General features: G+C 38.7%; 1 protein-coding gene across 2 annotated transcripts in view; it reads left to right on the plus strand.

Annotated features, from left to right (window-relative positions):
* Positions 1-7,456: 7,456 nt before the first annotated feature.
* Positions 7,457-26,278, plus strand: part of STAG1 (stromal antigen 1) — a 402,258-nt gene continuing 383,436 nt past the window's right edge. The window contains exon 1 of one of the 2 annotated variants that reach the window (XM_042998579.1): positions 7,457-7,769. The gene's annotated coding sequence lies outside the window, so the exon portion shown is untranslated. The remainder of the gene's footprint in view (positions 7,770-26,278) is intronic. The other variant, XM_042998577.1, reaches the window with a different exon arrangement.

The following is a 26,278-nucleotide window of genomic DNA, read 5'->3' on the forward strand; positions in this document are numbered from 1 at the left end:
GAAGGAATAGTGTTTCTAGTATTAAAAAAGGAATGGAAAAACCATGGGTTATTCTGATAGTTAGGCATGACACATTATTACCAACAGTTGGCAGCACACCTTATTGCAAGAGTAGGAAAGAAAGGGAAACTGTTTCTGATTTTTGCAAAGATCTAGCAATACAAGCAATAACAATTATCCTATAACCAAGCAAAAATGCAAAGGAAGAATACTTTATTTTGTGAGAGTAAAATGAGACAGTGGTCATAATCCCTAAAATACTATGTTACAGATATTCGCAGGCTTTGTAGAAGTAATGAAAGTGAAGAGTGAGAAAGCATAATCAGAGGACCTCTCTTTGGTCTAAATATCTAGTAGCTGCACCTAGAACTCTGTAAAGGGGGCAGGGAAGGGAAAAATCATGAGTAAAATGTTACTTTGAAAAGTCTTTCTTATAAGATCTATATGAGGAAAACTACAAAACTGATGAATGCAATCAGAGAAGAACTACATAAATGCAGAGATAGTCCATGTTAATGGATAAGAAAAACCAATATCAAGATATCAGTTCTTCCCAACTTGACCTATAGATCGATGCAATTCAATTAAAATCTCAGAAAGTTATTTTATGGATATCAACAAATTATTCTAAATTTTATATGGAGAAGCAGGGTGGGGGAAGGGTGAAATAGATAAAGGGCATCGAGTACACTTATCTTGATAAGCACTGAGTAATGTATAGAATTGTTGAGTCATTGTATTGTACACCTGAAAGTAATATAACACTGTATGTTTTATACTTCAATAAAAAAAAAAGAATAAAGTTTACATGGAGAAACAAAAGATGCAGAAGAGGCAGCACAATATTAAAGGAGGAGAACAAAGCTGAAGGACTGCAGCTATCTGACTTCAAGACTTACTATTAAGCTACAGTAGTCAAGACAGTGTGATATTGGCAAAAGAATAGATCAATGGAAATAGATCAATGGAACAGAATAGAGAGTCCAGAAATAAACCCCCTAAATATAGTCAACTGGTCTTTGACAAGGGAACAGAGGTGGCAAAATAGAGAAAAGGTAGTTTTTTCAATAAATGATGCTGGAAGAAATGGACATCCACAGGCAATAAATAAATAAAAATCTAGGCATAGATCTTACATCCTTCACAAAAAATTAACTTAAAATGGATCACAGACCTAAATGTAAAATGAAAAATTATAAAACTCCTGGATGATAACATAGGAGAAAATCTAGATGACCTTGGGTATGGTGATGTCTTTTTAGATACAACACCAAAAATATAATCCATGAAAAAAATTATCAACAAGTTGGACTTCATTAAGATTACAAACTTCTGCTCTGCAAAAGACAATGTAAAAAGATTTCGAAGACAAGCCACAGACTGTGAAAAAATATTTGCAAAAGACATATCCAATAAAGAACTGTTATCCAAAGTATACAAAAAAATCTTTTAAAAAATTAAAATTTTTTTTTTAAGTTTATTTATTTTGAGAGAGAGAGAGTGCAAGTGGGATAGGGGCAGAGGGAGTGACGGAGAGGGAATCCCAAGCAGACTCTACACTGTCAGTGTGGAGCCTGACATGGGGCTCAAACTCAGGAACCATTAGATCATGACCTGAGCTGAAATCAAGAGCCAAACTGACAGCCACTCAGGTGCTCCTACAAAGAATTCTTAAAATACAACAGTAAGAAAACAAACAACCCAAATTAAAAAATGGGCCAAAGATCTTAACAGATATTTCACCAAAGAAGATATATGGTGGCAAATAAGCATATGAAAAGATGCTCTACTACATGTCATCAGGGAAAAGCCAATTGAAACAACAGAAAGATCCCACTACACACCCATTGGAATGGCCAACATCTGGAACACGGACAACACCAAATGCTGACAAGGATGTGGAGCAACAGGAACTCTCTTACAATGCTGTTGGGAATGTAAAATGGTTTAGCCACTTTGGAAGACAATTTGGTAGTTTCTTACAAAACAAAATATACTCTTACCATATGATCCAGCAATCACACTCCTTGGTACTTATCCAAATGAGTTGAAAACATGTTCACAAAAAACCTGCATAGGAATGCTTATAGCAGCTTTATTCATAATTTCCAAAATTTAGAAGCAACCAAGATGTCTCTCAGTACATGAATGAATGAACTGTAGTATATCAAGACAATGGATTATTACTCACCACTAAAAAACATGAGCTATCAAGCCATGAAAAGGCATAGAAGAAGCTTAAATGCATATTACCAAGTGAAAGAAGCAAATCTGAAAGGCTGCATACTGTGATTACAATTACATGACATTCTGGGAGAACCGCAACTATGGGGACAATAAAAATATTAGTAGTTGTTAGGGGTAAGGGAGAAGGAGGGATGAATATAGAGAGAATTATACAGAATATTATACAGGATATTTCTGGATAATGAAAATACTAGTATGTTACTATAATGATGGATATATATCATTATACATTTGTCCAAACCCACAGAATATACAACACCAAGAGTGAACCCTAAAGTAAATTATGGACTTTGGGTGATTATGATGTGTCAATATAGGTTCATCTTTGGTAACAAATGTATCATTCTGGTGAGTAATGTTGATAATAGGGAAGGAGGCAATGCCTGTGTGGACAGGGGTATATGGGAAATCTCCATATCTTCCTCTAGATTTTGTTGTGCCTAAAACTGATCTAAAAACACAAAGTGATTAAAATAAAAAAAGGTTTCTGTGAAAGGAATACCAGCCTTATAGTTATGAAAACAAGTTGGCTGAACATCTCTCACTTTAAGCAGAACTCTAAAGTCAATGGAATAATTTCAAATCTTCCTCATGCTAAAATTATTCAGAGAGGGAAAAACAGATAATTTTAAAGTTACTCTGCCATCTAAATAGTCACAAACTGACTCTTTGTGTTATAAGGGAAAGTTCATGTTATTTGTTAATAAACGTTAACCATTTATTCTGCAATGCATTTGTATTATATTTACATTACGCTTATAATACATTGATGTATAACTCTATAAATGCAATTTTCAAATATATAATATTAGATATCTTTTTTTTAGGTGAAAAAAATTTTTTAAGTTTATTCATTTATTTTGAGAGAGACAGAGACAGCATGAGTGGGGGAGGGGCATAAAGCAAGGGAGACAGAGAATCCCAAGCAGGTTTCACACCATCAGCATGGAGCCCTACACAGGGCTTGAACCCATGAAACTGTGAGATCATGACCTGAGCCGAAACCAAGAGTTGGACACTTAACCAACTGAACCACCCAGGTGTCCCTTAAATGTCTATTTTTGTACCAGGAAGACCAATAAATTGATTTGAAATAAAAGTGTAATGGGTGCAAAAGGGCACCTGGGTGGCTCAGTAGGTTGAACATCGACTCTTGATTTTGGCTCAGGTCATGATGTCACAGTTGGTGACAGATCAAGCCCCGAATTGGACTCTGTGCTGACAGTGAGGAGCCTGCTTGGAATTCTTTCTCTCTCCCTCTCTCTCTTTCTCTCTTTCCCTCTCTCTCTGCCCCTCCCCGACATACATGTGTGGCTCTCTCTCTCTCAAAAGAAATAAACATGAAAAAAAAAAAAGTGTAATGGGTATGTGTGTTCTTCTCTAGACATCTAACCTACAAAGGTGAATCTTCAAAGTGGTCAGGGCTCATCTCAGATCAGTGGAAATGAGCAATGAGGTAGATTTCCAAGAAATGTGGACTAAGCAAATGGTTGTTGTACTGATACTTTATTCCCTACTCTAAATAATATTTAAGAATCCTTAGCTCCTGGGAAACCTGGGTGGCTCAGTTGTTTGAGCATCTGACTCTGGATTTCGGCCCAGGTCATGATCCCAGGGTGGTGGGATGGAGCCCCATGTAAGGCTCAGCGCTGGGCATGGAGCCTGCTTAAGATTCTCTCTCTTCCTCTCTCTCTGCTCCTGGCTCTCTGTCTCTCTCACACACACCTAAAGATATAGATAAGAATCCTTAGTTCCTCCTCACACTAGTGTCAGATATCCTTTATTGATGTTTTGTTCATACAAAATGGTTTGAAGCTATTCATGAAAATTGTGGTATTTGAAAATCTTTGCCAAGAACTTTGGAATCTTGATTAAGAATTTCACAAAAGCAAAGGCTCATGGGAAATGTGTGATTCTGTAACAAAGTCAACTCATTATAATACCTATTACTTTATTTTACCAAATAGCTAAACTTTAAATGTATCTACCCTTTGTTTACATTTATGATTTTTCAGAATAAATCAACTAATTTGAAGAATTTATAAGAAAATAGAATCTGGAAAAGGATCAAGGCATTTCTTGAATATCATTAAGTATTTTCAATTATATTTTATAAACCAGGAATCATAGAAAACTTTTGTCCATTTTTTTAAAGGGTGATGAATGAAAGACATCTACTTTTTAGAAGGCTATCATGATTCTTATGTGTAAGACAATGGGAGTTTGTGAGGAGGGCCAGCCTTGAATAAGGATAAAAGCAGTGGGAGAAAAAGCCAGGAATCTGAATAACAATATCATGGGAGTTTGGCTATTTTGAAGGAAAAGAGTCAAGACTAGCTCTACAATTCAGAACATAGGAAACTAGGTAATTATTTACAAACACCAGCTTAACTATTGAGTTAAGTGAGAGGGCAAAATAAAGAAAATTTTAGATTTCTCTAAACTCAGAAAGTTGATTACCCATGCTCTTGGATATTAAAAAAAAAAATTGCTAAAAAGTTCTTAGCAAGATAAAAACAACACTGCAACAATACCAATGGCATTTCTATAAATGTTAATTTGTTTAATACTCATAGCAAATCTATAAGATAGGTACTACTGTTATTTCCAACAATCAGGGAAACTAAGCCACAAAGAGATTTGTCCAGGATCACACAGCTTTCCAGAGCAGTATGGTTCCCGAGTCCCGAGACTACAATGCTATTATTGAATAAGAAAAGGGCATTATTTAAAAAAATTTAAAAATGTTTATTTTTGAGACAGAATGAGAGAGAGAGAGAGAGAGAGAGAGAGAGAAAGAGAGAGAGAGAGACACACACACACAGCATGAGCAGGGGAAGGGCAGAGAAATAGGAGAAATAGGGAGACACAGACTCTGGAGCAGGCTCCAGGCTCTGAGCTGTCAGCACAAAGCTTGATGTGGGGCTCAAACCCACAAACTGTGAGATTATGACCTGAGCCGAAGTTGGACGTCCAACCCACTGAGCCACCCAGGTGCCCCCCAAATGCTTTATTTTAAATGTTTAAATTTTGAGCTGGAGCTTCCTGGCAAGTAAGCTGAACATGAGGAATCTTAGTTAAGGAAAAATCAGAAACAGTAATTTTGGGAGACTTAAAATTTTTCTTTAAAGATTATTTATTTTGAGAGAGAGAGAACAGGGGAGGGGCAGAGAGAGGGAGAGAGAATCCCAAGCAGGCCCCGTGCCATCAGTGCAGAACCTGCCCCTATGTGGGGCTCAAACCCACAAACCGTGAGATCATGACCTGAGCTGAAGTCAAGAGTGGGCCTCTTAACCTACAGAGCCATCCAGGCACCCCTATTTTGGGAGACTTCCTAAGTGAAAGAATATAGTGGAGAAGAACAGAGAGCTAGGAGTTGAATTATTGGATGGAAGAAAGAGGAGGAGCTAGCAAAGGAATAAGACCAGTAAACCAGGTGGGTTGTAGATAATAGGAATTGTCTTACAATAAAGGGAAATAGGGCTTTAAAGAGAGGATAGGGATTGGTATGCCAAGAAAATGAGGAATGAAAGAATGGCTGGAAATTAGAACTCTGTTGACCTTAAAGTGTAATTTCATTTTGCTGTTATAGTCTGATTAATACAAACTAAGGAATAAAGTGTAAATGGAGGTGGTGATTACACCCTGTCAGAAATGTGACAGTGAAAGGAACGTTGATAGTATCGTTACTCAAGAGAATAGTAGCACTGAAATTTTAAAAAGACAATGGAAACTGTGTTGAAAAGCAGAAAAGAAACTGACGGATAAGGACATGAAGATACAAGACCTTAAGAAAGTAGTGGTGGAAGGAAGTGGGAAGGGATGGCATTCATAGTCCAGGGAGGACTGGCTTTGGAGAGAAGTGGAGAACAGGCTAATTTGATGAGAATTTTTGAGATCATGAACAGAATGTGACTACAGATATTTTAAGATGGAGAGAATATCAAACCAGAATTGGGAATTCGAGGTTAGATTCCAGGAAACTAAATGAAGTTACCTATTAGTATGGATTGGGACTGGAACCTTTAATAAGGAAAGCTGTAAAGTCTTTGAGGAAAATATGAGAAGTCAACCAGAGATTAGTTAAAAAAAAAAAATTTATAGATGGGAGGCCAGTCACGAATTCATACCCGTCTAGGTCGACTGTGACTTCCTCCAGTGAAACAGCCACACACTTTGTGACCTTTGGGAAAGAAACAGGTAATAGGGGTAATTTATTGGAAATTGGGTCTGAAGACTAAAGGATTTGAGGGATTCTAAGGCAATATTAAAACAGAGCTGGCTCTAGCAATAAAGAATTGTCATGAATGGGGCTGCTGACCAGGGAGATTAAGGATTCACTTTCGTATTGAAAAGTTGTGAGCAGGTGAAATGTAGGAGCCACTGCCACAGAAAGGCGGGTAGAAGAGGCGACGTTCAAGGACATATTTTGGTTACATTTCACATTAGTCAATACGTTCATTTCAGAGCCACTGAGAGTTGTCCTACGCTGTGGGAAGAGAACTGTCAAAGCTGAGGCTGTATTTTCCCAGTGCAGCTACATTCCTTTTTCACTAACTAGCCAATGCTGCCGCCTTATGCAAAGCCGGCACTACGGAGAGGATCTGCTTTACAGAGGCAGGGACGACGCCAATCGGCCTGGGGCAGGCACTGTAGCGTCTAGGTCGGCAAGGGAGGGCCTAAACAGTTCTCGAAACCTTTTCACCCTCGCTCGCAAAACCGTCTTCCCAACAGTCAACAAAAGGTAGCTAATACAATGCTAAGCTCAGAGGCCCTCGTTAGACCCAGGAGAGTTGGATGAAGAGCTTGGCACCTTCACTCCCTCCTATTTCCGCAGAGCGATTCCCGGACGTGGGGTGGAAGCAGCACTAGCCAGACGAGGCTGCAGGGAAGCGCCAGTCTCGCGACCTGGGGAGGGGCTTCAGTGAACCGGCCGAGGGCGGGCCTCCCTCCCAGGTCTCGGAAAAGCTCCGAAAATGGCGGGCGGCAACTCGGCTAGCAGGGCGCGCAGGCGCCACCGTGGCCGTCTTTCTGCCAGCCTCAGGCGGCCCAAGAACGGTCCACAACGCCCTCACCAAGAGGTATCCGCCGATTGCGATTGGCTGAGCTAGGCTACGGCTCCGTGTGGGGGCGGGGTCTCCACGCAGCGGCCACGTTTCCCGCCCCGCTGGTGCGCGTGCGCGCAATCCCCACAGGAAAGCGTTTGCGCGCGTCCCCGCTGCGGTCCCCAGCTCGCGCCTCAGCTCCCTCCCCTTTCCGGGCAGGCCCGTCCCGTCAGCTAGGCAGTAAGCGCCGCGGCCAGCAGAGGGCGGTCCGGACCCAAGTCTGCAGCGGCGCCATTGGCGTGTGGAAAATGCCACCAGATGGCGGGTTAGGATTGCAGCTCCGTTGAAGGCGCGGCCCCCGCTCCCGAACCCCCGGCGACCACCCCGTAACAACCCCCCCACATCGGGAATAACACACCGGAGACTTTTGGGGGGAAACTAGGTCGACGGCCGGCGGCGCCCGGATGGGCAGCTGAGGTGAGTGCGGGCGGCGGCGACGGCGGCGGGGGGCGGGAAAGGGGGAATGCGGCGGCAGCGGCGCGGGGGCTGGAAGCGCGGATCCAAGATGGAGGCCGGGCGAGAGCGAGAGAGCGAGAGAGCGCGAGCGAGGAGCGGGCGGGCGGGCCGGGCGCGGGCCCCGCGCGGGGGAGGGAGGCCGCGTGGGCCTGTGCGGGGCGCGGCGGTCGCTGGCCGTCCGGGCGCCCAGGGGGCGGCTGTGGGCGCGGCGGGCACCCCAGAGCCCTCGTCCCTCCCCACCCCTCCCGCGGGCCTGAAAATCGTGCCCCCGCCCGCTCGGGCACTACAGCGACGGGCGCGGAAGCCTTTGTGGCGCGCTCGGGCCCGCCGCCAAGCCCGCCCTCCGCCCTCCGCTCCCCCCCCCCGCCCGGACTCTCGGGACTCGCCCGCGCCCGGCGGGGCCGGGCCGAGGCGGGCTGGTGCGAATGCCTTTCGCCGCCCGCCGCCCTGCGTTTCTGCGGTGTTTTAGCGGCGGCGGCGTCACATGACAACAAGCTCGCCTCAGCGGAGGGGCCTGGGGGTCGCTCGGCGTGGCGGCCGGCCGGGACCTCTTCTTGGTGGGGTGGGGCAGGGGGCTTGCGACTGGGGGAGAGGGGGCTTCGAAGCCAGGCTTTCCCGCTATCTGCCCTCCCCGCCCCCGACGGAGGCCTCACTGTAAAACGTGTCCAGACCGGAGCACTGCCCCGCTAGTTTGCCAATTCCCCGGGAGAAGAGGCCAATAAAAGTTGTTTTCCCTCCTTTCTCGGGGTGGGGGCGGGGTGAAGAGCTGGGAAACTGGAGTGCCTGGAGTTGGACCTGGGCCTCGATTGGAGTGTCTGAACTGGGTGCTTCTTGTGTGCTCTAGGGACTTAAAAAATTTTCAGGTCTTAGGATTGTCACGTCACCCTTTCTACCCACATTTGAAATGTTATCGATTCTCTTCACATTGCAGAGAATCGTGCCCGGGGCGTATAAATCATGGGATGGTTTTGGAAGCTTATAGACTCAAAACAATGCTGTTTGTATGTGACGGTAGCGAATTATTTGCTGTTAAAATTCTTAAGGTGATGAATATAGTTTATTCCTTCGCGTGGTCGTGACTAGAAAGGACTATATTTTTCATCTTCCTAGGAAATACAGTGTTTGTGAAAGTATTTGAATTAGTATAAAGAAAGTTGTGTGATTTGTAACTTGTGGAATTTGAATACGACTCTACCTTTTAGTTTTCCATGTGTGTTTTAAGAAAATTGCAAATTTTTATGGTGAAATATACGCAACAGTGAACATAAAAGGACTTATTTATTGTACGAAATATTGTGCCATGTTCTCATATTTACAGTGATGATTTCAGATTTAAAAAATTGCACAAGGGGAGAAATACTGAAAGATATGGAAAGGGTGTCTACTTTTGATTTTTGTGAACACATAACACCGATTGTTTTCTAAATAAAGTTCTGGGAAACCTACAGGTGTTTTGCTAATTTTTTTCTTCACATTTATAATAAATGTATTTTAAATTTATTCAAGCAGTTTACCGATGGTCATTTTTACAACCAGACTACTTTTGAGTGGAAATTTCTCAGTATCCACTTTAGTTTTGATGTTCTGACAAAGCTGAGTTACTGAAATAGATGTGAAAGGTGGGAAATTATGTTACTAGGATTGTTTGCTTTGAAGACAGTAATAAAATTAACTGTTGATTTCAATGGCGTTTTTAAAGCTTTAAGGGGGCTGTGGTGTAGGGGAAAGAGCTCTGGAAGTTACTTTAAACATTCCCCAGGTTTATTGTCTTTGGGATATCACTCTCTGAGCCTTACTTTTCTCATCACTAAAATGGAAGGTTATAAAGTATATGGTAGTTTAACAAAGCTTAAACATCTTATACAATTTTAGCTTTTCCCTTTGATTGTGGATCTGTGTATCTTCATAATCAGTGCAGTTGCATATAGTGTACTGGGGAAAAAGATACATCTTTTTTGCAGCATGGGTGCATGGGTACAAGAGCACCTGGCTCCAGGCATCAGTCACAATGGGTCTTACTGGCTCAGTGCAGTCTTTATTGCTTGTGGGTGTAGTTTTGGTCCCATCAGGGGATGCTTTACCTTTTGGGTGTTTTGCCTGATTTAAGAGAGGAGCTGGAAAGAGGAGTTTAATCAGTTAGAAAGTACAGACTGATGTCAAAATGGAGGTAGTTGGAAGTTCTCTTCTTCGATTTTTCCCCTTTTTTCTTTGCTGCTTAATCCTATAGTAAAGGAATATGTTCCTTTTCATCCTTTCTTTCTTTTCTTTTTTTTTTTCTTTTTTCTTTTTAACATTTGTTCATTTTTGACAGCGCGAGCGGGGAGGGGCAGAGAGAGAGGGAGACACAGAATCTGAAGCAGGCTCCAGGCTCTAAACTGTCAGCACAGAGCCCGACACGGAGCTCAAACCCATGAACAATGAGATCATGACCTGAGCGGAAGTTGGGCACTCAACCAACTGAGCCACCCAGGCGCCCCGGAGTATGTTCATTTTCTTTTGACCTTTAGACTCCCCTTTAAGACCCCTTTTTAAAGCTCCTCTCCTTAGGCCAGACCCACCCAAGATAATTTCCTTTTTGGCATACTCAACTGATTAGGGACCTTAAATACATATGCAAAATCTGTTTGCCATGTAACCACCACTGGAATGATACCCCATTATGTTTACAGGTCCCCTACACTCAAAGGGAAGGTAATTTATAGGATGTGGGTCATTGAGAGTTCTTAGAATTTTGCCTGCCATTGGGAAAGGGGTATCTTTACGTTTGAGTCTTTAGAATCCAGACATATAAGGAGAGCACAGAGGGAGAGCAATAACCCACTTGATAAATTTACTCATACTTGCTTGTCTTTAAACCTTTTACTTTCCCATTATTTCCTCGTACCTCATTTTAAGTGCCTCCTTCTATAAAAATATTTTATTGCATTTAAAGGAAATTAAAAACTAGAATTAAAAAACTTCAGGTAATAAGGCAGTAGGAAATTAATTATCATTATTCCTTCATACCTATTGTTTTACCCATTTTAGAGATAAGATTGAATCTAATAAGGTAAGAGATTTTAATGCTTAAGCCATTAAGTGACAGGTAGATTCACATACTGATTGCAGCAGGCAATTGCTGTGGCTTGATTGGTCTGCAGATTGTAAAGAAGTTGTTCTTACGAAAATAGTTATTTGTAAGGGTCAGAGATATTGTTGGTGGAACAAAGAAGGTAGCAGAAGGTGGTATGTGGGATGGTTTGAGTCCAAGAAGCAAAATATTTTCAAGAGGAGGCAATTAGGAGAGTTATAGTTAAGGATATCAAGCTTTAAAGAATAAAGAATTTAAAGAATATAGCTCTTCAATATAAAGAGTTAAAATTGTTAGGGGGATAAAATTTGATTTCTTAATAGGTGATATAATAGGGGCTTGGTAAATCTTTGTTAGCCGAATAAGCATATAAATTTTTAGAGTTAAGGTATTTCTACCTAAAGCAGGAAGTAGAGACCTAAAAGAATATTCTTACTTAAGCCCCAGGATGAGATGAATCTTGAGATGGGAATTAGGGGAATGCCTGCAGAGAAGGAGGGGTTAGCTTTCTGTCATTTCAATAGTTAAGAGGATAGGATCCCAGCTTCCTACCTTAGTGCTGAGAGAAACCCTGTTTTATTGAGAAATGGGATTCTTTTAAAGTGAGCTTTAAGTAGGTCATAGACCAGTTGGTTTTATAGAATCTTTTCTCCATATAATTCATCCCTTATTGCTTCCCTTAGGTTTTTCCTCCTCCTCTTTTAATTCTGTTTTTGCCAGTTTGTGCTTGAAGGACATCTTAAATCCTACTTTTTTTTTTTTTTTTTTTTTTTTTTTTATAAAATACATTCCTTTGTGCTATGGGCAGAAAGGGTGCACTATTAAGTTGCCCAAATATCTCATAGAGTTTTGCTGTAATTAAACAGCTACAGTAATAGCTTTTAACTTGCTAGAAGCTCACAGGTAACAAAAAAATTTTACATTGTGACCCAATACAAACACACACACACACACACACACACACACACACACACAGGAAATAAAAGTTTCATGAAATAGTATTTAGCCTTTATGTAGTGCTCTCAGATATTTTCAGATTTTGTTTTTTAAATAAAGAATGTTGGTTGCATCTCACCTAAGTGATATCGTGACTTCGAACTGGAGAGCAGTGAATTATACCTTGGTAATCAGGAGGGTGCCAAGTAAAACCATAAGAAGAAACCATTTTGCTTCTGTCAAATTGGCAAACATTAAACATTCTGATAATATCAAGTGTTGGTGAGAATGTGAAGAAATTATACTGCTTTTGGCAGTGGTATAAATTGACACAGTTAATTTTGCAGAAGAATTTGTTTTATCCTTGATTTCTAGGGTAATTTTCACTTGGAGTATTTCATGTTTCATATTTAATGTTTTGTTTAGGGGTTTGGAGATATTCATAAGGGATATTGCTTTGTAGTTTTCTTTGGTGGTAATGTCTTTGTCAGGTTTCAGTATATGGTTATGATGGCCTCATAAAATAGGTCTGTTTACTGAAATAATTTGTCTAGCATTGATATTCATTCTCAATTGAGTGTTTACTAGAATTCACCAATGGTACCACCTAGATAGGGATTTTTGGGGGGGGGGAGGGGGAAGGTTTTTGGTAACATTCAAATTTAGTTTTGTTAGTAGACATATGGCTGTTTAGATTTTTTTCATCATGTCAGTTTTGATAAATTGTATTTAAACATTTGTTCATCTCATTTGATTTATTGATATAAATTGTTTACAAGATTCCCTTGTTATCCTTCTAATGTCTGTAGGATCTGTAGTGGTATCTTCTCTTTAATTTCTGGTGGTGTATGTTCTTTCTTTTTTTCTTAACCAGTTTTCATTCTTGGTTTACCAGTATTACTGTCTTTTCAGGTAATAACATTGCTACTTTTCTCCATTCATCTTCTCTATCTCATTTTTTTCTTTTCCTTATAATTTTTTTCTTCTACATATTTGCTCTTTTTTCTGTAGTTTCTTTTTAAAATATTTATTTTGAGAGAGAGAGAGAGAGAGAGAGAGAGAGAGAAAAGATAGATGGGTGAGGGGTAAAGAGAGGGAGAGGGAGAATCCCAAGCAGGCTCCATGTTCAGTGCAGAGCCTGATGAGAGGCTCAGTCCCACGAACTGTGAGATCATGACCTGAGCTGAAATCGAGAGTCAGCTGCTCAACAGACTGCTCCACCCAAGTGCCCCATCTCTTTTTTCTAGCTTCTTAAAGTGGAACCTTAGGTCATAAATTTTGGACATTTCTTGTTTTCTTTCCTTCCTCCCTTCCTCCCTTCCTCCCTTCCTTCCTTCCTTTTTCTCTTTAATGTTTATTTTGAGGAAGAAAGAGAGTGTGAGTGCGGGGAGGGAAGAGAGAGAGGCAGGCACAGAATCTGAAGCAGGCTGTAGGCTCTGAGCTGTCTGCACAGAGCCTGACGCTTGAACTCATGAACTGTGAGACCATGACCTGAGCTGAAGTCTGACATTTAACTGATTGAGCCACCCAGGTGCTCCATAGACATTTCTTGTTTTCTAATATGAACATTGAAAACTATCGATTTTTCTATAAACACTGCTGTATTCCACAGATTTTGATATGTTGTATTTTTGTTACTCAGCTTGAAGTAGTTTATTTGCTTTGTAATTTCTTTGATATGTGGATTACTTAAGAATGGGTTCAATTTTCAAACATTTGGGATGATTTTAGAGATCTTGTTATTGATTTCTAACTTAATTTCGAGGTCAGAGAATATACTGTATGATTTTAATTCCTTTAAATTTATTGAACCTTGTTTCATGGTCTGTGTTGGTAAATGTATCTTTCACACTTGAAAACAATGTGTATTCTGCAGTTGTTGAGTGTAGTATTCTGTAAATATCAATTAGATTAAGGTGTAGCATTTTCAAGTCATTTGTGTATTTGCTGTTATTTTTGTTTGTTTTTTAATTTTGGAGAGAGGTCTAGTTCTTTTAGTTGCTGAGAGGGAGGTTAAAATATACAACTATGACTTTAGTCATAATTGCCTATTTCTTACAGTTATCTATTTCTCCTTTAATTTTGTCAATTTTTGTTTTATGTATTTTGAAACTCTTGTTTTTAGGCACATACAGTTTATAATATGTCTTCCTGATGAATTGATCTTTTTACCATTAAGAAATATTTTTCTGTATCCCTGGTAATACTTTTCAGGTCTACTTTATGTGATATTAATATAGCCACTTCAACTTTCTCGAGCTTACTCTTTTCATTGTATATCTTTTTTACTGATTTACTTAAAAAACTTTTTTTCTTTGTATTTTACATATACCTCTTGAAGGCAGCATGTAGTTGTTTTGCTTTTTTCTTCTTTCTGATAATATGGAAGTGGAATCTTTCACTTACAATAGACATTGATTATGTGGTAATGTCATGAATGGTGAAAGGCCTGAGATTTTACCCTACTTGAAGGCTAACAAGTTAACCTGCCACAGTTTAATGGATGCTGGTAGGAGCCATGGGGCTCCTTGATCAGAGGTAAAGAACAATGCATTACAGCAATACCATTAGTGGTAAGTGGCAGTGTTTATAAAGCACAGTATCCTGTGTAGTGTTGTATACTAATTTTTTCAAGTCCATACAGCTAGTTAATGACAGAATCAGCATTTGCATCAGATCTCTGAGCCCCAGTTTTTATGCACTATGGTAGTGTTAAGATCTGTATATGCAGTGGGGAAACTTGAATCCTTATGATAAATGGTAAGCATGCTTCCCATTTTCTTTGAAGGAGATGCTGTTTGTCTTTCCAAGATTGTTCACTGTACTAATATTCTTGAAAAGATTGGGACATGGGCATTCAGTGCCTCTGTTTTGAAGATATGCAGAAAAGTGAGAGACCCATGGAGGATTGTCTCCCAAAACTGCCCAGTGAATTTTCTTAGTTTTCCCTATGTTATTTGTGATTTAGTTTTCCTTATATTTCTCATATGGCTACAACCTAGCCTTTCAGCTCTATCTCTGTACTATGCTTCTCTTTGAGTTTTTGCTTTTCGCAAATTGGATTAACATACCTGTATCCTAGCCTATCTTCCCATCTTTGTTCTGTTTTATATGTGTATTGAGCATTTACTATGTATCAATAAATGTTTTGCAGTAAGCTGATGAGGTAGTTATTGTTATCCATTTTATAGGTTAGATTAAATTTAATATTAATTAGATTAAACTTCCCAAGTTTGTGATGGGAGAGAGGCACAATGTAAAGAAATCTTTGGAGTATTGTTTGTTGACCTTAGTAGGGGGTATATGGGGTGTTTGCTTATAAAGCAAACAGTTCTTTAAACTGTTATTGAGATTTTATGTATTGTGCTGCATAATTGATACAGCTCACAAAGAAAAAAATAAAAAGCAAATACTGAATTGTAGGATCTGTCTGTGTAAAATCTTTCCTGATAACTTTGCCAGCACTTATCATCCTCTATATATTTTCATTTGTTCCAATTGTTTTATTGCATTTATTGTTGGCATCACAAGATCTGATAAGTGGTAGTGTTCGTGAGGCACAGTATCCTGTGTAGTATTGTACATTGATTGTCCCAAGGCTGTACAGCTAATAAATGATACAGCCAGTATTTAAGCCAGCCCAGGCTTACTTTCTGAATCCAGACTCTAAATCTCTTAAAAGGTCATTTTTCTCTCAGCCTCATTTCTGCATATTGAAATCCTTTGCATTTTGAAGTTTATTTTATAGAGATTTAGTTTTCTTCCCTGTTCCACCATATGATGGTTGTGTGGTCTTGGGTGGAACATTTAATTTCTGGAGGTCTTCGTTGTCTTATCTCTATGATGGGAATCCAGTTAAGATTTTTTTCGATAAATATTTTTGAGGGTCGACTCCATGATGAGTAGTGAGTATATAAAATTCATAAATACATAGGTTTTGCTCTTAAGTTTCTGTTCTATTAGGAGAGATTAAAAACTAAAACAAAAACCCCAAAGCAGTAAAGGAAACCAACAGGAATAATACATGAAATGTTGTGCAGGGGGTTAGGTTCAAGATACTTTGGAAGCATAAAATGCAGAATTATGGGGAGCTGGCTTCCACCCTGAAATAGTAAATGGAAGCCACAAACAAGAGTCAGAAGAGTTTTTCAGCAGAGTCCCTTTCTTTTCTATTCATGGTGACAATAATTAAATATTACTGGTACTGTTTTTAGGCTCTCTGACAAAATTTCTCTTCTAATTGTTTAATTGGTTTAACGGTCCAGGTAGAGATTTGAGAGATCATTGCCTATCTTCTCAATCTTAGAGAGGCAGACAAAATGGGCTTTATACATAGTCAAGCATGAACATGACCTGGTTGTCCCTTTTGAGGTACCTGATTCCCTCTTACTCTCAAAGCTCTGTTGACCCTGATTATATCAGGTTATTAATTTTTCTGTCTCACGTATAGCCGTGAGAGGTAGGTGTCCTCTCTCCTCTAGTAGAGATAGTATAAAGTAGCAAATGTGCAGAAATTTTTATGACATGCAGGATATAAAAGCTAAAAATATCTTAAGTTGTGTTCTACTTTATTATTAGAGCTTAAATTCCATTTTGGGAGGAAAATGCATTTCTGTGTGTCTTACATTGTTAGGGATAGTCAAAAAGTTTGTATGTTTACAGGTGAAGGGAACACTATCCCATGATAAATGGCCAAGAAAGCCATTGTCTAAGAGAATTGCTAGCACCTGAGTCACACTGCCTTTATTAAAATCTTTTTTTTTTAATGCTTAATTATTTATTTTGTGAGAGAGAGAGAGAGAGCATGTGCGCAAGCATGGGACAGGCAGAGAGGGAGAGAGAGAATCCCAAGCAGGCTACACACTGTCCATGCAAAGCCCAGCAAGGGGCTTGATTTCACAAACTGCTAAGTCATGACCTGAGCTGAAATCAGGAGTCTGACAGAACCACCCAGGCACCCCACCTCTGTTAAATTGTAATGCAGCCCTTTCCTAGGTATGTAAACTTGGTGAGTTCTTTAACTTCTCTAACCCTCAGTTTTCTCATCTCTAAAACGGGAATAAAAGCATACCTCTGGAGGCGCCTGGGTGGCTCAGTGGGTGAAGTTGTGCGACTTCACCTCAGTCATGATCTCACAGCTAGTGACTTCCAGCCCTGTGTCAGGCTCTGTGCTGACAGCTCAGAGCCTGGAGCCTTCTATGAATTCTGTGTTTCTGTCTCTCTCTGTCCCTTTCCTGCTCGTGCTCTGTCTCTCTCTTAAAAATAAGTATGTAAAAAAACCAAAAAACCGAAACATACCTCTGTCATGGGTTGCTGTAGAAGTTAAAAAGTTAGCTTTTAACTATTAGACTGTATTGCATTGCACATAAATTCAAAGGACATTAATTTTGCATTTAAAAGGTGAATAAAATTATAAATGATGAGGTTACTTTCCAGAAGCAAAGAATTTTAATTAATTTTGTCTTATCAGCACATAGAACTACTATTAGATTAAAACTATTAATAAGAGTGGTTAGAGGATGAGATATTCTGGTTAACTAAGATGAGGTTTATAGCCAGAATTTTCTGCTTATTGTTAAACATATTTCAAAAATTAGGCTCGTTTTTCTTTCTTTTTTTTTTTTCCAATATATGAAATTTATTGTCAAGTTGGTTTCCATACAACACCCAGTGCTCATCCCAAAAGGTGCCCTCCTTGATACCCATCACCCACCCTCCACTATCTTTTTTCTTTCTTAAGAATGTACTGCTTCCTGTAAAGGTATTGTAATCCTTTCTTGGTAATTGAGACATTTTGATGGTTGTAGTATCAGGATTATTATTTACAAATATTAGTTTTGCATGTGTAATTTTGCATACAAAGAGATTAGGAATGAATTTTACTGAGAGCAGAACTTATGTTCAAAGTTACATCTTTGAGAAAATTCTTAGACAAAATAAGATGGTGAGTGACTGCTTTGTCCTTTCATAAAAATGGGATACAAAGAACAAAACCCTCAAGTTTTTAAGTTATGAATATTTAGTATTTTATTTTATAAATGTAAAGGCAGCATGGTATTAGAAAACTAGCGAAGGGGTAGAGACCTGAGTTTTAATTACAGCTCTACCACTAATTAGCTATGTGTCTTTGAATCATTACTTCTCTGGGTCTCAGTTTCTTCATTGTGAAATTAGTGTCTTGGACCTAGTTTCCAAGATTCCTGTACATTTTTTAGTGTCTACTGAAAAATACTCAGGAAATCAACTCTGAATCAGGTAACGCATAGGTTTTGATTTGAAAGTCTTTAATTTTGAAATACCTAAGTGTATTTTCTGCAGGCTCCTTATGCCTTCTGATCTCCCATCTGGTTATTAGAAAAATTTGTGCTTTCTTCTAGCTGATAAGTGTACAGACCAAAACGTTATTATTTAGATAGTTATTTATAGCTTTTGGTGCCAGCTATGGGTGTGTGTTTGCTTCTTTATTTGGTGAGAAAGAGCTATATTAGCAACTGTTTTCATACAGTTTTATTCATTGTAAGTCATTCATGCATTTATTGAAATTTACAGTGAGCCATACACTGTGGGTATAAAGACATTAAAACAGTTCTTGTTGTTCTATGTACAGAGAAAATAACTCATGACTTAGTACTTAACTGATACCTTCTCCATCCTTTCCTGATAGCCTTATTGCTCCTTCTCTCCCTCCTTTCCTCATATCCGGGGTTGGTCTAGGTGTACTTCCTTTGTGTTTTAGTAGTAATGCTATGCCAGGGCTGTCATGATTGATTGTAGAATTGGTGCTTTGCATAAAGGTGTCTGGCCAAGGGAGTAGGTGAGGGCTGAAATCCAGATTTCATTCTGTTTGACAGACTGTCCATTTGCCTTTTTCACCTTTTTAAAATTCATCCAAAGGAGGCCTCTTTACCTAACTTTTGTAGTCGCATATGCTAGCATTAGTGTACCATTAAGAACATTCTATAGTGGTTTTTTTTCCTAGTCAAGTTTTATAGTATGTGATAAGTGCCTTGAGGTGATTTGATGAAATGAGCAATTGCTTCCTGAAAGTGAATTCTTAAGTAAGTTTTGAAAGAAAAGTGATAGTTAGCCAGTCAAGAGTGGGATGGTGGAGATAGGAATGCCATTTTAGGTGAATATAAAGGGACAGGGTTGTGATCTAGGGTTGCCTGGTGGTTCTCAAAGTGTGGTCCATGCAGCAGCAGTGTCAATATTATCTGGGAGCTTGTTAAGAAATACATCTTCTTGGACCTTTCCCAAGTCCACCTAAGTTAGAAATTTTGCAGAGAGACATCAGCAATTTTTAACAGGTCTTTCTGATGTCTCTGATACATGCTGAAGTTTGAGAGGTACTACTATAGTCCACTTGTTGAGGAAGTGTTAGTTCAGTGTGTGTTCAGAGTATTGGTTACCTGTGGAGGAGTGATTAAAATATAGAGCTGTAAGTAGTGATAAGAATTCTTAGTGTGCCAAACTAAAGAGTTTGAACTTTGTCTTTAGGCCAGTGGCTGCACATTAGAATCATGTAGGAGCTTTAAAAATATACCAGTGATTGGGATCTACCTCAGATCAACTTCCACAAATCTGAGTTTCTGATGCACAGTGAAGGTTATGAACTATATAATTGTCAGACCTTGGTTACTGATTATAATAGTATATACGTTTTTTGAAGGTGTGTTAAATACTGTATCTAGTAGCATAATAGTAATGAAATGGTACAGCAATCTTTTTTTTCTTTTTCTTTTTAAAGAGAGCACAAGGTGGGGAAAGGACAGAGGGAGAAAGAGAGAGACTTAAGATCCCACAACTCTGGGAACATGACCTGAGCCAAAATCAAGAGTAGGATGCTCAACCAACTGAGACACCCCCAGGTGCCCCTAGATAGCACAGAAGTCTTATGTTGGTATTATTCCCATTTCACAGGTGAGGTATAGAGGTTAAGTACCTTTTCCCAGTATTACCTAGCTAGGAAGTGGTGAGTTTGAATACAGGGTTTTGTGACTCTAATCTCTGAAAGCAACCCTTTTTTTTTTTTTTTTTTGTAATGTTTATTTTTGAGAGAGACAGTACCAGTGGGGGAGTAGCAGAGAGACAGAGGGAGACGCAGAATCCGAAGCAGGCTCCAGGCCCTGAGCTGTCAGTTTAGAGCCTGATGTGGGGCTTGGATTCACGATCATGACCTGAGCCGAAGTCAGATGCCTAACCAACTGAGCCACCCAGGCGCCCCTTAAAGCAATCTTTTTAAACCAGGGCTCATGAACTTTGATTAGAACATAATCACGTGTTTATCTTCATTAACCTATAGGCAAGATTTGGCATTTTCTTTGATTTCGAATGTGTGCAGCAAATCACAGATGCACTAGCAATACTTGTGGTTTTGTTGCCAATAGAAATCAAGTATTTTTAAGTTGCAGATATTGCAGTTGTCCTAAAAACCATTTATCATAATGTGTACTTTAAAAATCAGGCTAATTGTTAGATGCAACTTCAGATCTTTTATTTACTGTGTCAGAGAAGCTTATATTACTACATCACAAATTTGCTTTTTTAGTTAACAATTATATTTGAATATAATAGGTAATTCCTTAACTAAGCATGGTATCATTTGCTGAGTTTAGTGGATAGCTTGATGTATAGGGTGGACAGGGAATGAAAAAGTCCATTTATTTGGTTATCTCTCAGAAAAGAGATCCTTAGAGATAGTCTCTTTTCTTCCCCACTCTTCTTTGACTTGTTAAATAGGACTGAAACCAAAATTCTTTGTTACATGTGAAAGTTACTAGATTAAAAAAAAATGTTTTGGGTTTAGAGTGCTTTTTTTTCTAAGCTCTTCCTAAAAAACTTAGAGAAGAAAAAGATACGCATTATCTCACCAGGCATTATAACTACCCTGTGGTCTGATACAGTGTTGTTCAATAGAACTTACTGCAGTGATGCACATGTTTAAGAAACAAAATTATATCATAGTAGTTAACAGCAATATAATAATATTGTATAATATTGCTAATAGGATTTCTTATACATCAAACACTGTTCTGAGCATTTTAATATGTTATGTAATTCTTACAACTCTGTGAGGTGGGTACTATGGTTAAGTCTCAGTTTGTAGATGAGGAAACTGAGACCCAGTGAAGTGATTTTCCAAAGGTCACATAAGTGGTAATTAGCAGGACGAGGATTCAGACTGGCTATTTGGCTTCCTTTATGTTCCCTTTGTAATATCACTTTCCTCAAACTCCCAAATGCATTACAGAATGCTGTTAGAACTAGTATATTAAAGGTAATTTAAGAGAAATAATTTTGTTCTAATTATTAACTAAATATTATGTAGTACTTTATAGTATTTTGCCCTTTGTTGTTATTTGAGTCTAATCATGAACTCAGTTTACTATTTTATTTCCTATAAGTAGACTTGTATTAGATGTAGTAGGTATTTTTAGTAACCAACACTGATATTATTAAATAGCAATTTTGATCCCCCCTCCCCACCCAAGGTTAATTTAAAGCTGGGTCCAAAAACTGAATATTTAATATGATTATTTTGTTTACTGACATTAATTGCAATGTACTGAGCTCATTTTGTGATGAATTGGTTTTGGTTAATGGATATTTGGCTTTCCCTAGTCAGTGTATATGAATAACTAATCTACGTTACACCCAGTATGTTCGTGGAGGTGCAGAAAGGGAAATATCTTTTGGGGACGGAGTTCTATTCTTAACCATATTCAGAGCAAGCTTGTGGTAGAGTGAGATTAAAAGGGGCAAGAGATGGGGGCGCCTGGGTGGCTCAGTCGGTTGAGCGTCCGACTTCGGCTCAGGTCATGATCTCACAGTTTCTGGGTTCGGGCTTGCGTTGGGCTCTGTGCTGACAGCTTGGAGCTTGGAGCCTGGAGCCTGCTTTGTATTGTGTCTCCCTCTCTCTCTGTTCCTCCCCCGCTCGTGCTCTCTTTATGTCTCTCAAAAATAAATAAACATGTTAAAAAAAAATAAAAAATAAAAAGGGGCAAGAGAGGTGGCATTTTTCGGGGCACCTGGCTGGTTCAGAGTATGTGACTCTTGATCTCAGGGTTGTGAGTTCAAGCCATACATTGGGCATGGAGCCTACTTTAAAAAAAAAAAAAAGTGGTGTTTTTCATTTATCTGCTATTGGTATTGTGCTTAGTGCTTTACATACATAGTCATCATTTATTGAATACAGTCTCTTTATCACACCTTTCCAGTGCTTTAGGTTCATTACATATGGCATGCTACACAGCCCTTCAGAGAATATGATGTTGGCAAAGATATTTTACAAACGAGCATTGTTGGCTCTTCCTCTTTCTTGCATTTTCCTCCCCTCCACTTCAAGGGGGAATGATGGTAAATACAGGTGGGGAATGCAGTGGGGGTTGTGCTGAGGTTATCATTGATGCCAGTTCATCTGGTACTTAAGATTCTCCAGTTATAAGTTTGTTCATTTCATTTTGGCTACTTACTAGAAATAAGACAGACAAGATATGTCCTCATGTGAGAGACAGTCAAGAATCAGGTAAACATAATAATCATGTAGTGATTATGCTATATTGATGCATGTACTGATGAATGCTATAAAGGGAATAAATTAGTTACTGTAATGGGTAATAATGAGATATATACATATATACAGTCAGGAAAGGCATTTTCCAGGACATGAAATTTAAGCTGGGACATGCACAGAACCTGGGCGAGAATCAAGCACAAGGAAGAGGAGCAAAAGCAAAATTTCTATACCAGAAATGGCTGTGGTATTTTAGGAAGTGAGAGAAGGTCATAGTGACTATAGAGGGAGCATAATGCAGGAAGAGTGTTAGTGGTATTACATGAGGTTAGAGAGGTAGGCCAGAGTTGGGATTATGTAGGGTATATTTAGGTTAGTAAGGGCTCTAATGAGTGTACATTTTATTATTTAAAAACATCCCTCTAATTCAGTGGTTCTCAACAAGTTACTTTGCTTCTTCCCAGGGGGCATTTGGCAGTGTCTACAGACAGTTTTGGTTGATACAACTGGGGCTGATGGTATATGCTACTGGCATCAGTGAGTAGAGGCCAGGGATGCTGCTAAACATTCACTGCACAGGATGGCCCCCTACAAGGAGTTATTACCCCAAAATGTTGATAGTGCCAAGGTTGAGAACTTACACTTCACCTGCTGTGTGAATATTAGATTTCAATGGGGGTGGAATGGAGGAGGGGAGGGTTAGGTTGTATTGGTGTGATAGTTCCTTGGGAATAGGGGTAATAATGGTACTAGTGTTTACAGTAGGAATGGTTTTGTGTTATGGAAGCTTACATTTTAAGGAAATCACTGGGAGGTGAAAATTTGCATTTGCAGTGAGCTGTTTACCTAGTGTTAGAATTTGTTGAATGGGTAAAGAGGCAACAAGTTAAGAAATAGTTCTTAGGCAATATTATATAAGCTAAGTGATGAAATAAAAGTGATGAAATTGTGTACATGTGTGTTTTGAGGGTGTATGCCAGTACTAGCAGCACAGTTAGTACAGAGTAACGTTGTAGGCAAATATATCTTAATTTTGGCCAGACAACCTAACTGCCATTTTTTTCACATTACACTGTAAGTTCTAGTTTAATTTACATAGCTTTGAAAAACCAGTTTGCTAATAGTTTTGCTGTGTTATGTTAAAAGGATGGTAACTGTCACCTAAAACAGATACACTGAAATTTTATTAACCAAAGCAGAGTTCCTGTATGTATAAATGGCGCATATATGCATGTGTATGTGAATATAATTTCTTCGATGTACAAAACCCAAATCTCTTACTACCACCACTTTTCAGCAGGAACACAGCTGTGGCGGTTTAGTTCAAGCCATAGCCAGACATCACAGAAACATCAGATACTCCTCTCAGGTCTGATAGTGACACTTTTTCTAATTAATTTCGCCCAAATCGTAGTCTTTCTTTTTTTTTTTTTTTTTTTTTTGAGATTACCTTTTCAGAGAAAAATAATTCATTGGTTAGGTTGCAAATACCCTACTATGACATTGTTTTACTTGTTTGGCACTTAAGTATGGTTTGTATTGTGAGAAACTGATAATTCAGGTGTGGTTTTCTTTTCTGTACTATTACGTGTCTTTAGGGAAGAGATGTGCTTTTGTGTGCTCCATAGCACACATACATAGCACAGTGCTGGGTGAAGTAATAGGTATTCAATAAATAGTACTTATGTTCAACCAAATTGAGCAATTTGATTTCTACCATAGACTATGCTTGGTTGGTCTACTTTAAGCCTTTTTTTTTTTTTTTTTTTTTAATTTTTTTTAACATTTATTTATTTTTGAGACAGAGAGAGAGAGAGCATGAACAGGGAGGATCAGAGAAAGAGGGAGACACAGAATCTGAAACAGACTCCAGGCTCTGAGCTGTCAGCACAGAGCCTGATGCGGGGCTCGAACCCACAGACTGTGAGATCATGACCTGAGCCGAAGTCGGACGCTTAACCGACTGAGCCACCCAGGCGCCCCTACTTTAAGCCTTTTAATTAGTGATTGTTACGTTATATATGCTGATAATATTCTTTCGTCAGATTCTGTTATTGTGCTATTTGTTTCTAAATCGTTTTAGCCACCTTTTCCTGCTTACTTTATTCATTCATTTATTACATGCTATTACTGGCCACTTTCATTCTAAGGTCAAGCTAGACAGAACTTGGAAATAGGAAGTAATTCTTTTGACATATGACCTCATTTTAAGCGGATACAAACACGCACAAATTCTTGTCTATTAAAAGGTATCGTATTGATGTGTTGGGTGACTAGCTTGATTACAATTAATGTTTTTGGTAAAGGTTCACTGATGCACCAAGATATTTGGAAGGTTCCTTTGTTGATTGAAAGTATCATTGGATTTACATAGAAATGTTGAGGAACAAATAGATTTGCAATTAGAATACTTTAAACATTTGGATGTTTGCATTTGGAACCTTTCTAGTTCTCTTAAAAAAGGAAAGTAGAATTGCGAGGAGCATTCCAGTTTCTAAAATAATAAATAGTACTTTGCTATAAAAGACCTATTCATTAATTTTTGTATGTTGTTGAACTTTTTTATTTTATTTTATTTTTTTACATAGCAATAGTTTGTTTTCAGTCTTAAAGAGTCTTTTAGTCCTTTGATAGCTTTTCTCTCCCTTCTGCCTTAATTTTCTTAGCTAGCCTGACACCTTATTTAACTTTTGAGATAGGTTGAGCTGCGGTGTACTCTTGTCTCTTTATTGTATTTGTCCAACATTCAACCATGGATCAGTTAATCTTTTTATTTCTGTATGCCTGGCTACTAAGCACATCTGGAGAAAATCACAACTTTGCAGACTGGAGCCACTAAATATCCAGCTCTCCGATCTTAATTGGACCCCCATCATTACCCAGTAATCCTTTTTTTTCCTAGTTAGTTCTTTCTCATTTCTTATAGCAGTTATTTAAAAATTTCTACTCTTCTTATAGCACCCTTCATCTCTCTCAGTAGATGATCTCATCTATTCATTGAGAAACTTAGATTTAATTATTTTAGTTCTGGAAGATGCTGAAATGATTGAAACGAGGCTGGATAGAGATTATCCTGACATTTGCTGTGCCCATCCTGTGGAGGCATGCAATAAACTAAGATATTTTAATTTAATTTAATTTATTTTTTTGGCAACCTCGACAGGACGCTGAGATATACATTTTAGAACAGAATTTGAAATATGTATCTTCAGGGTAATTTTGGTTAACTCTACTGTGAACTAATTTTAGTATAAAATCACTTTTTTCTCAATTACAGTTATATTCTCAGAGTAGTTTTGTGTTTTGAAATTGAAGATTAAAGGAAGTTCTATGTTGTATAAAAGGTTCCAAATAATTGTCTTATGCCAATTTTTTAAAATTGCAGTATAACATATTAGTACATAAAGTACACTGTTTATAAGCTTGATGAATTTTTACCTGTGCAATCTCCTACATCAATTTATAAAACATTTCTGGCATTCCAGAAAGTTTTCTCTATCTTTTCTCAGTTCTCACTCTCCCATTCCCACGTGTGTTCCAACTTTTGTAGCCACCAGTTAAATTTGTACTTTGTCTGGCTTCTTTTACTTATTAACATGATTTTTGTGAGATTCATCCATATAATGGCATGTATCAGCAATTCTTTTTTATTGCTATGGTAGTGTGAATTTTTGTGCATGAACATTTGGGCTGTTTTCATTTTTTGGGTATCGTGATAAAGCTGTTGTGAACATTCTTATACAAGTTTCGTGGTGAACATAAACTCTCATTTCTTTTGGGTGATTATATCTACAGTGGAATGCTGGATCGTAGTATACTTTTTTTTTTTAAAGTTTATTTTAAGAGACAGAGAGTAGGAGGGGCAGAGAGAGAGAATCCCAGGCAGACTCTGCGCTCTCAGCGCCGAGCCCCATGTGGGGCTCAAACTCACGAACTGTGAGGTCATGATCT

The sequence above is a fragment of the Panthera tigris genome, chromosome C2 (assembly GCF_018350195.1).
Source record: "Panthera tigris isolate Pti1 chromosome C2, P.tigris_Pti1_mat1.1, whole genome shotgun sequence".
Classification (NCBI taxonomy): domain Eukaryota; kingdom Metazoa; phylum Chordata; class Mammalia; order Carnivora; family Felidae; genus Panthera; species Panthera tigris.